The sequence below is a fragment of the Oncorhynchus mykiss genome, chromosome 17 (genome assembly GCF_057628025.1).
Source record: "Oncorhynchus mykiss isolate SJ-2025 chromosome 17, ASM5762802v1, whole genome shotgun sequence".
Lineage (NCBI taxonomy): Eukaryota > Metazoa > Chordata > Actinopteri > Salmoniformes > Salmonidae > Oncorhynchus > Oncorhynchus mykiss.
Window position 1 is genome coordinate 14222209 of NC_143038.1, and position 11894 is coordinate 14234102.

Consider the following 11894-nt stretch of genomic DNA (forward strand, 5'->3'; position numbering starts at 1 on the left):
CTGTTTTCCCAGTTTTTCCTCCTCGCCAGTTAGTTCGCCCGGGTGCTAAAGCCAGCTATTCTCCATTCAGGTACGTAACACAGGGCTGCCAGAAATAACATCAGCGTCGCACAGCAAAGTTCACCGTGATGTAACTAAGCCCTGAAGCAAGAAACTGCAAATAATGACAGCTTACGTAATGTCCAGACAGACAGTGTTTTCAGGCCACTCCAAGGCAGCAAGCCCATTAAAGGGGAGTTTCTGACTTTAAAAAGATAATAGGGCAAAACGTCAACAGTCTGAAGTGTCAGGTTGAAGTGGATGACAGGAGATGAAGATGTATTTTTTCCTGACACTCAAGCTTTTTTCAGTGTCTCACAGAGGAACAAGGCAGATTCTAGGGGGTGGTGCTGGGCTGGCTATTGCCCCTTCCAAAGGTGCATTTTGCCCACCCACTCAGAAATGACACAACATGATGATTAAGGAATGGTAGGACCATGTGATGCAACATGTTGATCATGTGACCAACTGTGTCATGGTTACCTTTTAAACCACCTAGCAAGTTGAAAGTTGAGCAGCAAGAGGGTCCAGTATCCTAGAGTACACTAGCAGGTTTAAAAAAACAGGTTGTCTACCCAACAGAAGACCGTGTTAGCCCACTAAGCTAAATCCTTGCTCGGGGAGGTAACACTTAAGTCTTTACCCATCACGCAAGTGTACTTCAGAGAACCATCTCTGCTACATATTTATCCTAAATGGTAATAGATTATCTGCTAGACTGTGTTAGGTCACTAAGCTTACTCTGGGAGCTAACACACAACCTCCGCTACTTATATATCCTAACCGGTAATAGATTCATTGCTAGCAGAGCCCATATGTGCACGTCAATCTATTTCTGCCTGGCCTGGATGAGAGACTCGTAAAAAAAACAAACAACAAGCCTGCCTCGCTAGTCCTTGTGTCAAGGAAATGGTTTTACGACATCTAGCACATGAATCAAACCGTCATCTGCGCAACATTTTCAGACATTTTCCAGCTTCCCCTCTGTTTTTGTCATCCGGCCTCAGCCGCTATATTCCTGGAGAGGCCTCGCCATGCGGTCACTGCCACACTAAAACTATCAATCCCCTTCAAACCGCCAACGGCAGCGGAGAAGCTATTTATCTGAGCTATGAAATTGCTTATTCCAGTTACTAATAAGCACACACCCATTGAGAAAATGACTGTAAAAACTGTTAAATCTCCTTGGATTGATGAGGAATTGACAAATTGTATGGTTGAGAGGATGAGTATGGCAAATAAGTCTGGCAGCCAACTGATTGACCAACATACTGCAAATTAAGAAATCATGTGAATAAGCTAAATAAAAATAAACTATACTATGAAACAAAGATAAATGATCTAAAGAATTATCATAAAAAGTTTTGGAGCACCTTAAATTACATTTTGGGGGAACAAGCCAACTCGGCTCCATCATTCATTGAATCAGATGGCTCATTTATCACAAAACCCACTGATATTGCCAACTACTTTAACTTCTACACCAGGCCTGGGCAACTCCAGTCCTAAGCGGCCTGATTGGTGTCACACTTTTGCCCCAGCCCCAGCTAACACACCTGACTCCAATAATAAACTAATCAGGATCTTCAATATAGACATATCTGATATGGGCAGAAAGCTTTCATTCTTTGTTAATCTAACTGCACCGTCCAATTTACTGTAGCTATTACAGTCAAATAATACCATGCTATTGTTTGAGGAGAATGCACAGTTATGAACTTGAACATTTATTAATAAACCAATTCGGCACATTTGGGCAGACTTGATTTAACATTTTGAACAGAAATGTGATGGTTCATTGGATCAGTGTAAAACTTTGCACATACACTGCTGCCATCTAGTGGACAAAATCTCAATTGTCTCTAAACTGGAATAATACATTGTGGCCATTCCCTTGCATTTCAAACATGATTCAAATATATATATTTTTTAAACACATTGTTTTCTTTTTATTATCTTTTACCAGATCTAATGTGTTATATTCTCCTACATTAATTTCACATTTCCACAAACTTCAAAGTGTTTCCTTTCAAATGGTATTAAGAATATGCATACATGCTTGCTTCAGGTCCTGAGATACAGGCAGTTTGATTTGGGTATGTCATTTAAGGCAAAAATGGAAAAAAAAGGGTCCAATCCTTATTATTAATGACTTTTTCATTGGCAAGATAAAAAAACTTAGGGATGACATGCCAGCAACAAACGCTGACACTACACATCCAAGCATATCTGACCAGATTATGATAGACTTTGAATTCCGTAAAGTCAGTGTGGAAGAGGTGACAAAAGTATTGTTGTCTATCAACAATGACAAGCCACTGGGGGCTGACAATCTGGATAGGAAATTACTGAGGATAATAGCAGACAATATTGCCACATCTTCAATTTAAGCCTACTAGAAAGTGTGAGCCCTCAGGCCTGGAGGGAAGCTGAAGTAATTCCCCTACCCAAGAATAGTTAAGCCCCCCTTTTTTTAACTAGGCAAGTCAGTTAAGAACAAATTCTTAATTACAATGACAGCCTACCCCGGCCAAACCCGGACGATGCTGGGCCAATTGTGCACCGCCCTATGGGACTCCCAATCACAGCCGGATAAGAATTTGTTCTTGACTGGCTTGCCTAGTTAAATGAAGGTTAAAATATATATATATTTTTAAACCCTGCTTTTATGGGGATAAAGAGTTTCTTGTCTAACAGAACACAGAGGGTGCTCTTTAATGGAAGCCTCGCAAACATAATCCAGGTAAAAGCAGGAATTCCCCAGGGTAGTTGTTTAGGCCCCTTGCTTTTTTCAATCTTTACTAACGACATGCCGCTGGCTTTGAGTAAAGCCAGTGTGTCTATGTACGCGGATGACTCAACACTATACACGCCAGTTACTACAGCAACTGAAATAACTGAAACACTTAACAAAGAGCTGCAGTTAGTTTCAGAATGGGTAGCAAGGAATAAGTTAGTCCTAAATATTTCCAAAACTACAATATTTTTATTTGTGACAAATCATTCACTCAACCCTAAACCTCAACTACACCTCGTAATGAATAATGTAGAAATTGAGCACGTTGAGGTGGCTAAACTGCTTGGAGTAACCCTGGAGTGTAAACTGTCATTGTCAAAACATATTGATTCAACAGTAGCTAAGATGGGGAGAAGTCTGTCCATAATAAAGTGCTGCTCTGCCTTCTTAATTAACAACACTATCAACAAGGCAGGTCTTCCAGGCCCTAGTTTTGTCGCACTGTTCAGTCGTGTGGTCAGGTACCACAAAGAGGGACTTGGGAAAATTGCAGTTGGCTCAGAACAGGGAAGCACGGCTAGCCCTTAAAAGTACACCGAGAGCTAACATTAATGACATGCATGTCAATCTCTCATGGCTCAAAGTGGAAGAGAGATTGACTTCCATATTACTTGTTTTTGTAAGAGGTGTTGACAAGCTGAAGGTACCGAGCACACCATGCAAACCCTACAAGACATGCCACCAGAGGTCTCTTCACAGTCCCCAAGTCCAGAACAGATTATGGGAGGCGCACAGTACTACATAGAGCCATGATTACATGGAACTCTATTCCACACCAGGTAACTGATGCAAGCAGTAGAATCAGATTTAAAAAGCAGGTAAAAAAAAAACACCTTATGGAACAGCGGGGACAGTGAAGTAACAGTGAAGTAACACAAACATGGGCACAGACACATGCATACACACACATGATAACATACGCACTTTACACAGACGTAGACATGGATTTTGTGTTGTAGATATGTGGTAGTGGAGTATGGGCCTGAGGGCACACACTTAGTGTGTTGTGAATTCTGTCATGAATGTATTGTAATGTTTTTAAAATTGTATAACTGCCTTAATTGTGCCGGATACCAGGAAGAGTAGCTGCTGCCCTGGCCTCTCTTTCTCACTCTCTCTGGATAATTTACATATGAACTTTATACCTGTGTTGTTTTATGTTCCCTCTTCCTCCTGTAATCTGTTTTATAGCATTGTTCCCATTCCACTCTCCGTCCCTATTTTGAGCCACCGCCTAAACCTTTCGACACCCCCTGTGTCCTGACTTGTCCTGAAGAGGTCATAGATGCAATTGGTAATTGTCCGTGGTTGTATTCATTAGTGAACACCTTAGCAAGTCCTTCACCGTTTAGGTCTGTTTGCTTCTGTTTTTTTCATAGAGAATACAACGCTTTTTATAGGCACGGGGCCGAATACTTGCTTGAGATTTGTGCAAATATATCATTTGTAAGTACACATATCTCCCTATATCCCCCAATATCTCCCTATAGCAGCAATGCATAGTTTACACAAATGTTGGATTTACGTCTGTGCTGTTCAAGCTGAGATTCAGACCAACGAGCGCATTGATCTCCAAACAAACATTTCATAGTGTGACAGTGTCGCTTAGCAACAATGCATCAGTCCCAATTAATTTGCTTTTGGTTCATAGCCTCGGGTCTAGACTATAGCAAGGCTGGAGAGTGTCAGTGCACATTCAAACTGTTCTCTGCAACGTGCTTGATAATAGGCCATTCCTATAGTCTATTCTACAGCATTTAGGTTCAGCTACAGCATTAACCGCTTTGGGCCTGAACATACGTAGTACATCTAAAAGCTCTGTGCCATAACCTGCAGACGTAACGCCCCACCGCGACACACACTAACAAACAGCTCACACACTGACACACAACCCATGTACACGTACACACAACTTACACACAATAATAAACAACTAACGTAAGCCTTACACACTCATTCAAGGCTTACGTGAGCGTGTGTATGAGTTGTGTGTTTGTGCGTGTAAGCCTTGAATGTGTGTGAGTAGTGTGTGTGTTAGTATGTCGTGTCCCAGAGGTGAGGCAGGGCACATGGCAGACTGTATTCTCTGAGCTAAGACGAGCTGAGTGGGCTAGAGAACATCAGTGGCTTTAGCCAATCTGTTGGGCTGTCTCCCCAGCCACAACCCACCTGTCGACACCCCTCCTCTCCCCCTCTCTGTCTCTACACCTCTCTAACTCCATTCTCCCTCTCTCACACCCACCAAAGCCATTTCTCTCTCCCTTTTCTTCCTCTTAATTGTTCTGGTTTCTCTCTAGCTCTGTATCGTTCATCTCTTTCTGTCACAACAGAGCACAACACAGCCCTGGGCGGCGGGGCAGAGTACACTAGGTGCCCTTGGCAAGACAGATAAACCGGTGTTATATGATTACGTGGCGCAGCGTTATTGTGCAACCCATGACTCACACTCAGCTTTAATTGCAGTGCCGCTCGCTTGTGCATGTTTTAGTGTGGGCGGAAAGAGAGAGAGACAAGAGGGAGAGGGTTAGCACTTTTGCAGGTCAGCATTCGGGGAGGGGGGGGGGGTGTACAGGCGGTAAAGCCTACACTCGGAGCATGGACCGACCGCAGTGGCGTGTTTTTTTTTACTACTCGTTTACACGTGTGACGCACATTTTGATGAAAAGCGAAGGCCGTTCGGCCAACAGGACTGATAACGACAAATCCTACACTGATCAAAGACCATGCTGCACTGGCAAATACACAAAATCATCTACATGATTGTTTTGTATTATGTAAATGTCATGATTTCATTACAGAAAGGCCTTGAGTTTCACAACAAGTAAGCGTTCAGCAAGTAAACCTATGAGTAACACTCCTCCTGACTGCAAAGCCGATTGCACTCGGCTAGACTTGGCAAGTCAGTAACAGCGAGAGGTCGGCTTATCCTCTCTTCGCCCGGGGCAGCCATTTTGGAAATTAATTTGGAAAGGAATCACATCTCAGGCGACCCTGAGAGACCGAAGCGGGGTGTAAAGCCATTTGTGTGGGTACGAGGGGCTGGGCTGGACTGGATGACCTTGTGGTTCGACACTCACACACACACTCAGCGTTCCTTCATATTCAGTCGGACTATTGGAGAACAACTTGGCGGGAAGCCTGTGCATGTGTGTCTGTGTGTCTATGTGTCTATGTGTGAGAGAGAGAGAGTTTTGTGTGGCTTCAGCTCCCTGCCAATTCCTATTTGTGCCAAGCCAACCTGCTCCTATGTTAGAAAGGATGGGGAGCCAAGTCCAAACATGAATTTGTCATTCTTTGGAGGTCAAACAGAGATGAATCATTTTCAAGGCAGGCGGAGAAATGGTTGACAGCAAGCTGAATAGCAGTTGATATACAGTAGAATCCTCCCACTCACATGTTTACAGTATATACCTTTACATATAGATGTTTTAATAGTTTTTCAATATACTGAGAATAGTGACCAATATATTGGGAATAGTGACCTTTTGCAAGACACTGAGTGAATTTCAAGGACACATTATAATGTTGAGGAGTTAAAAACATGTATACGTAAATACACATGCTCAAGTAATTGTCTATCAATAGTTAACTAAGTAAGCAATGAGGTTTTTATCCCTAGAAACAAGAAGCAGTGTAGTCATATTGTTTTTTAAGCCTTTTTACAGGTGGAAAACAATTGCTACTTTCTTTTTATGTTTTGTGCATTGATAAAAAAGACAAAAAAACTAATTTCTGAAGTCGACGTGTACTTAAAGCCTGACAACTTCAAAATTTTCCGGATTGTTTGGTCTGTCTCCTTTTTGCGGCAACCTCAGTGACACGTACGATAAGGTGTTGTCAAATAAACTGCACTCTGATTGGCTCACCCAACTCCCAGGTTGGATTACATCACCACAAAGCACTGTTTTCACCTTCATGCCAAAATCAGTACTCATGGGTAACGCCCCACCGCGACTGTTTCTGTGTCACAAGATTGCCCAATGTGCTGGATAAGGGAGTTACTGATCCATCAGACCATGTTCACCTCACTCCATCAAAGTTAGCCATTAACCCAATGTTAGGTCCAAAAGTAAACTATTAGAGGTTACAGGTAGTAAGAACATAATGATAGACACAAGTATAAAGGTTATAGATGATTCCAAGAACGGGGACTTACTCAGAAAAAGATGTGCTACACACACATGGAAACTATTCCTGGCCTGGGGTTGTCTAGCAGTCTAAGCCGCAGCCTCTGGAGCACATGTACAATGTACCATTACCAGCATGGGTTTGAATCCATCCCACTGCTCTTTCAGCACCCTTCTACATTTCACCTTTATCTCTATCTATCCAATGAACATACAAAATACTTAAACAATTATATTTTCAAAATATAGCTGCGAGCAGCAATAAACGGGGTTCACAGGACACAAGATCAGTTGAATAACAAAGCAAGCTGTCACGTTCTGACCTTTATTTCCTTTGTTTTGTCTTTATTTAGTATGGTCAGGGCGTGAGTTGGGGTGGTCAGTCTGTTTGTTTTTCTATGTTTGGTTTCTGTTTCGGCCTAGTATGGTTCTCAATCAGAGGCAGGTGTTGTTAGTTGTCTCTGATTGAGAATCATACTTAGGGAGCCTGGGTTTCACTGTTGGTTTGTGGGTGTTTGTTTCCGTGTGAGTGTTTGTCGCCACACGGTACTGTTTCGGTTGTTGTAGATTTCACATTATCGTTTATTGTTTTTGTTCGAGTGTTCATTTGTCTTTATTAAAAACATTATGGACACTTACCACGCTGCATCTTGGTCCGATCCTTACTCCTCTTCAGACAAAGAGGAGATCTGCCGTTACACAAAAATCTATCCTAATGGAACTCATGGGTCCTTGAGGCAAATGAACGACACCTACATACAAAGTTCAAGTCTTTAGGTCATTGGTGGATATGAGTGTTTGAGTGAGCCTGCTTATAATAGTTCCACCTATAGGCTAATCTTTGCCATTCTTTTTGACCAATTTACTCATGGCCACTAGTTTCTGTGTGCTATATTAGGAAAAAAGTTATGCTTGAGTTATTTGACTATGTCAATAAAAAAGTTATCAAAGACATTCGCTGTGAACCCCTAAAAATAAACTAATCTGAAATGCCATTGTCAAAGGAATTTAACAATTCCTAGTAAAAAACAAACCTGTAAACATGTAGCTAGGTTGCACTAGTCCAATGAGTGTACGGAATAAACATTAGACAAAAAAGCTTATCCTTAGTGATTTACCCTGCACAACTACCCTGTACAAAGTGACCCGTCAAAGTTCACAGCCCCTTATGTGTGGTACTCTTTAGTAGGTCCTGACTAATTTCATAGTTAGAGGTCGTATCTGACGAGAGATAAACACCAATTATTGCCACCCGTAAAAGTTTGGAGTGTCACAATGGGCAATTAGGCGATGCCGAGTTCAAGGGCGCTGTGCACCGGTCACATGCCTTCCGAAGTTACATTGCCCCATTGATGCTATAAGCCCACCAGTCCAAGGGCCAAGACTTTATCTCAACGAGACAAGGTATTTATGATGTGCAAATAGGAATACTATGGTGTGGTCTAGATGGTCCGAGTGAAATATCTAACACGCTCAGTAGGACATTTCACAATGGTTAACAGTGCAATCGATAGAGTTATCTAACTGGTTGTTGTTACTTTGAGAGATTTGCTAAAGACCTTGGATTGTCTATCGATTTCTGCTATAATTCTCGAATACACATACACCTAACCTGGAAAACAGATGAATTTGAACGTGACTTTGGTGCGGAAATTAACTTTTGTTTTGGAATTATTTTCTGTGCTTAGCATAGCAGATTACTTCATGGCTGAAAAACTTGCCAATAGGACGAGGCCCTTAAGGCTGAATAGCCTAAGGGAGACCACAGTTGAAACAAAGCCAAGTGTTTATTGGTTGATTTCCGCCTATTGCCATCTTGACAGCAGGTAGCCAGCTGTTTTTCTGCTCGATTGTTCTGTCCGAGCTCTCTGCGTTTTTAACAATGGGGAACAATTCCAGGAAAAGGCAGGAGAAAAGAGGCCGTCTCTGCTCTTCCGCTGCCCTCCAAGGCCTTTGGTCTTCCCAACACTGATTTCTACCTGCTATATTTTTGACTTTGGATACACAGTGAAAAAATACACAAACATATTATGTTACCACAACAATGCCTCACCATTTCCTTCACATCCCTACATTATCTGGGAAATGATGTAGCCTAACCTTAAAGAGGTGTGTGTGTAAGCATGTGAGGGGTTTTGTGCATCCAGTGTATATACAAAGGCCCTAAGTCTATCTAATGTCCCCCCCAAAAAATGAAACAAGGTAGAACTCCAAACTCAGGAGATAAAGATGTACTGATCCAACTCCAGGTTTTACACTTGAGCATCATCATCATTCGGCTGCAGAACAGTCACCAGGTTTGCAAGCTTGGTTGAAGCACTGATGAGTAGCATCATGTAATGAGAGTCAGCAAGACACAATGCAAGGCCTGATACTGCATTTTGGGTTATGAGAGTTCTGCAGCATTTCCACTCCACTAGAAGTGCCCATAGGCACTTGGCTAGGTCCCCAGTTGGCAGCGTCTCTGCAAGATTAGCAACTCTGCTAGCATATGCTGCCCCCCAGCTAGAGATGGGAAATGATGCAACGAGTTGAATAGGGCTACTCGCATATCTAGCCTGATTTTTCCATCAAGAAAGGCAAAGCTGACTTTCTTTTTATAGGCTAAAGGCATTGCAGAACATTGCTCCTGTTGTGATCTTCACTTTGATATTTCACTGCCACTGTGTGGGTGAGAGTTTAGATGTTTCCTCTCAGAGCGTAGGCCTCCCCTTTTCGAGCGCGGTGAAATTGTAATGGGTTTAGTGGTCTGTTGTGTGTGTGAAGGTTCTGCCTTTTGACCTGAATCAGCGGCTAGCTCCTTTTTCTAGGAAAAAGGGAAGAGGAGGAAAATATGTAAATGTAATATTTAATTGTTTTTTTTCATTCGTAGGAGGAAGAAAAAAAAGGGTGCACAGTCAATGATCATTTTTGTAACAACATGGGCAGTCATACTCTGTCTAAGGAGGGCTTATATACAGTGCGTGTTGTTGATGTTTTGTGACCTTTTGAGGCCCATGTTACACAGTATAAAAGGGTAGTCATAGATGTCATGTACCATGGCTTGTCATGAAATGGACCCGCATGACCCTAATTGCATCAACTCAACTGTCAGTCATGGTTAATTTCTGGCAAGCAAATTCACACGCATGCACACACACACACACACACGCACACACACACACACACACACACACACACACACACACACACACACACACACACACACACACACACACTTCCCCTTTGATAAAAGGGAGAAAACCCCCAACCCCCACAATGCAGGCTTGTGACATCAGTTGTGACCCAACACAAACCTCCCTACCTTTGTTGTCTCTCAAAACATTGAATAGAAAATAGAAAAGGAAAAACACACACACACACACTAGTGTATGAATGGCAGACCCCCAAAATAGCACTAAATCAACACCATGTGCTGAGGACAATAGAGAGAGAATGGGGGTGGAGACCCAGGCTAGCCACAGGGTGAGTGTGTGTGTGTACGTATATGTCTGTATGTGTATGTGCTTGTTTGTGTGTGTGCATTCATGTGTGTAGCAGTGTTTGTGTAGTGAGTGAGGGTGGTTTACAGAACGATGAGACTCAGACAGCCCCTGCTTACTCAGCAACTCCTGTGCCAGGGCTTATTTCAATCGCTCTTTTTTTAAATGAATTGCGTCGCGCCGGCCCCACTGAATAGCCCTGAGGTGCGTCAGACCCTTCACAGCTGACTGGCCTGATATATGCCTGACAGGAAAGCAGGAAGCTTGGCGTGAGAGAGAAAGAGAGTGGGGGAAGGAGGGGGGAGGGGGAGAGTAGGCCTTGAGGCCAGAGAGAGAGAGAGCTGGCAAGAACGAAAAAAAACATATTGTTTCTTCCCTCAGCCCCATGCAGAAGAAGGAGGGGAAAAAAGCCTGCTGTGTGTCGTGATTGTTTACAAGTCGCTCAGGTCAAAGGTCAAATCATGGCAGCCATCTTTGTCCCTGCTGCTGCTTTGAGTTGTTGTTGTTTTTGTCGTCCTGGAAGCACAACCAGATGTCACCTCAATGTCCTTTTGATTCACTTCACCCTTCTCTCCTTTCCTTTTCCTTCCCTGAATTTTTATTTTCATTTTCCCTTCTTTCGTTCTTTCCCCTCTTCCGTCACAGTGGGAGAGCAGACAGGGTTGACCCAGATCTCCAATTGTGTATGTGATGGCACGCAGGGATGAAGGGAGGGAGGGAAATGGGGGATGAGGGGGGAAAGAGGCAGAGAAAGGACTTAAAAGGACTCAGGATAGAGTGGTTTTGCTTGGTGAGTAACGCAACACTCCAGTGGATGAGATTTATCTGGAACAGCGCACATGAATAAATACTATGGTATAAATACTATAGTATTCACTCTAGTATTTTAGCTGACTTTACTGTAGTATTTACTGTAGTATACTAGAGTATTTACAGTCAACTACAGTATAAATAATGTACTAAAAGAAAACTGTCGTTTTATAGCAATTAATGTACTGTTTTTGCGGATTGTAGTGCACTGTAGCATTTACAGTAGTGTTTTTTGCGGACTGTAGTATACTTTTGCGGGCATTACTGTAGTATTTACTATAGTGTTTTTGTTTTATTATCTTTGACATAGAAGTGAAGGCTTTCTCATTGAGGAAACCTACTGGAGAAATACTAAAAGAGACAATTGTTTATAACCTGTAGGTAGGGGGTCTAAACAGATAGTATAGCTCTTTAGATAGCTTCTGCTCTTTTCTATAACCTGTAGGGAACACAATATATGGTCTATACTTGGCATGTAGGTTTCTCACGTATGTATATGGAGGAGGGGAATGGGAATGGAATATGCAAATCAAATACTGTATTATTTACCATAGTTACAAAATGTAGTGTTTTTACAGACTAGTGTTTTGGTGGACATTACTGTAGTATTTACTACAGTGTTTATTTGTGGATAATACT

At 42.4% G+C, this 11894-nt stretch overlaps 1 non-coding gene across 1 annotated transcript; it reads right to left on the reverse strand.

The window, feature by feature from the left end:
* Positions 1-11569: 11569 nt before the first annotated feature.
* LOC118940653 (U7 small nuclear RNA) lies at positions 11570-11624 on the reverse strand. Its single transcript, XR_005037240.1, has one exon. It is a non-coding gene; the product is annotated as a U7 small nuclear RNA (small nuclear RNA).
* Positions 11625-11894: the final 270 nt, after the last annotated feature.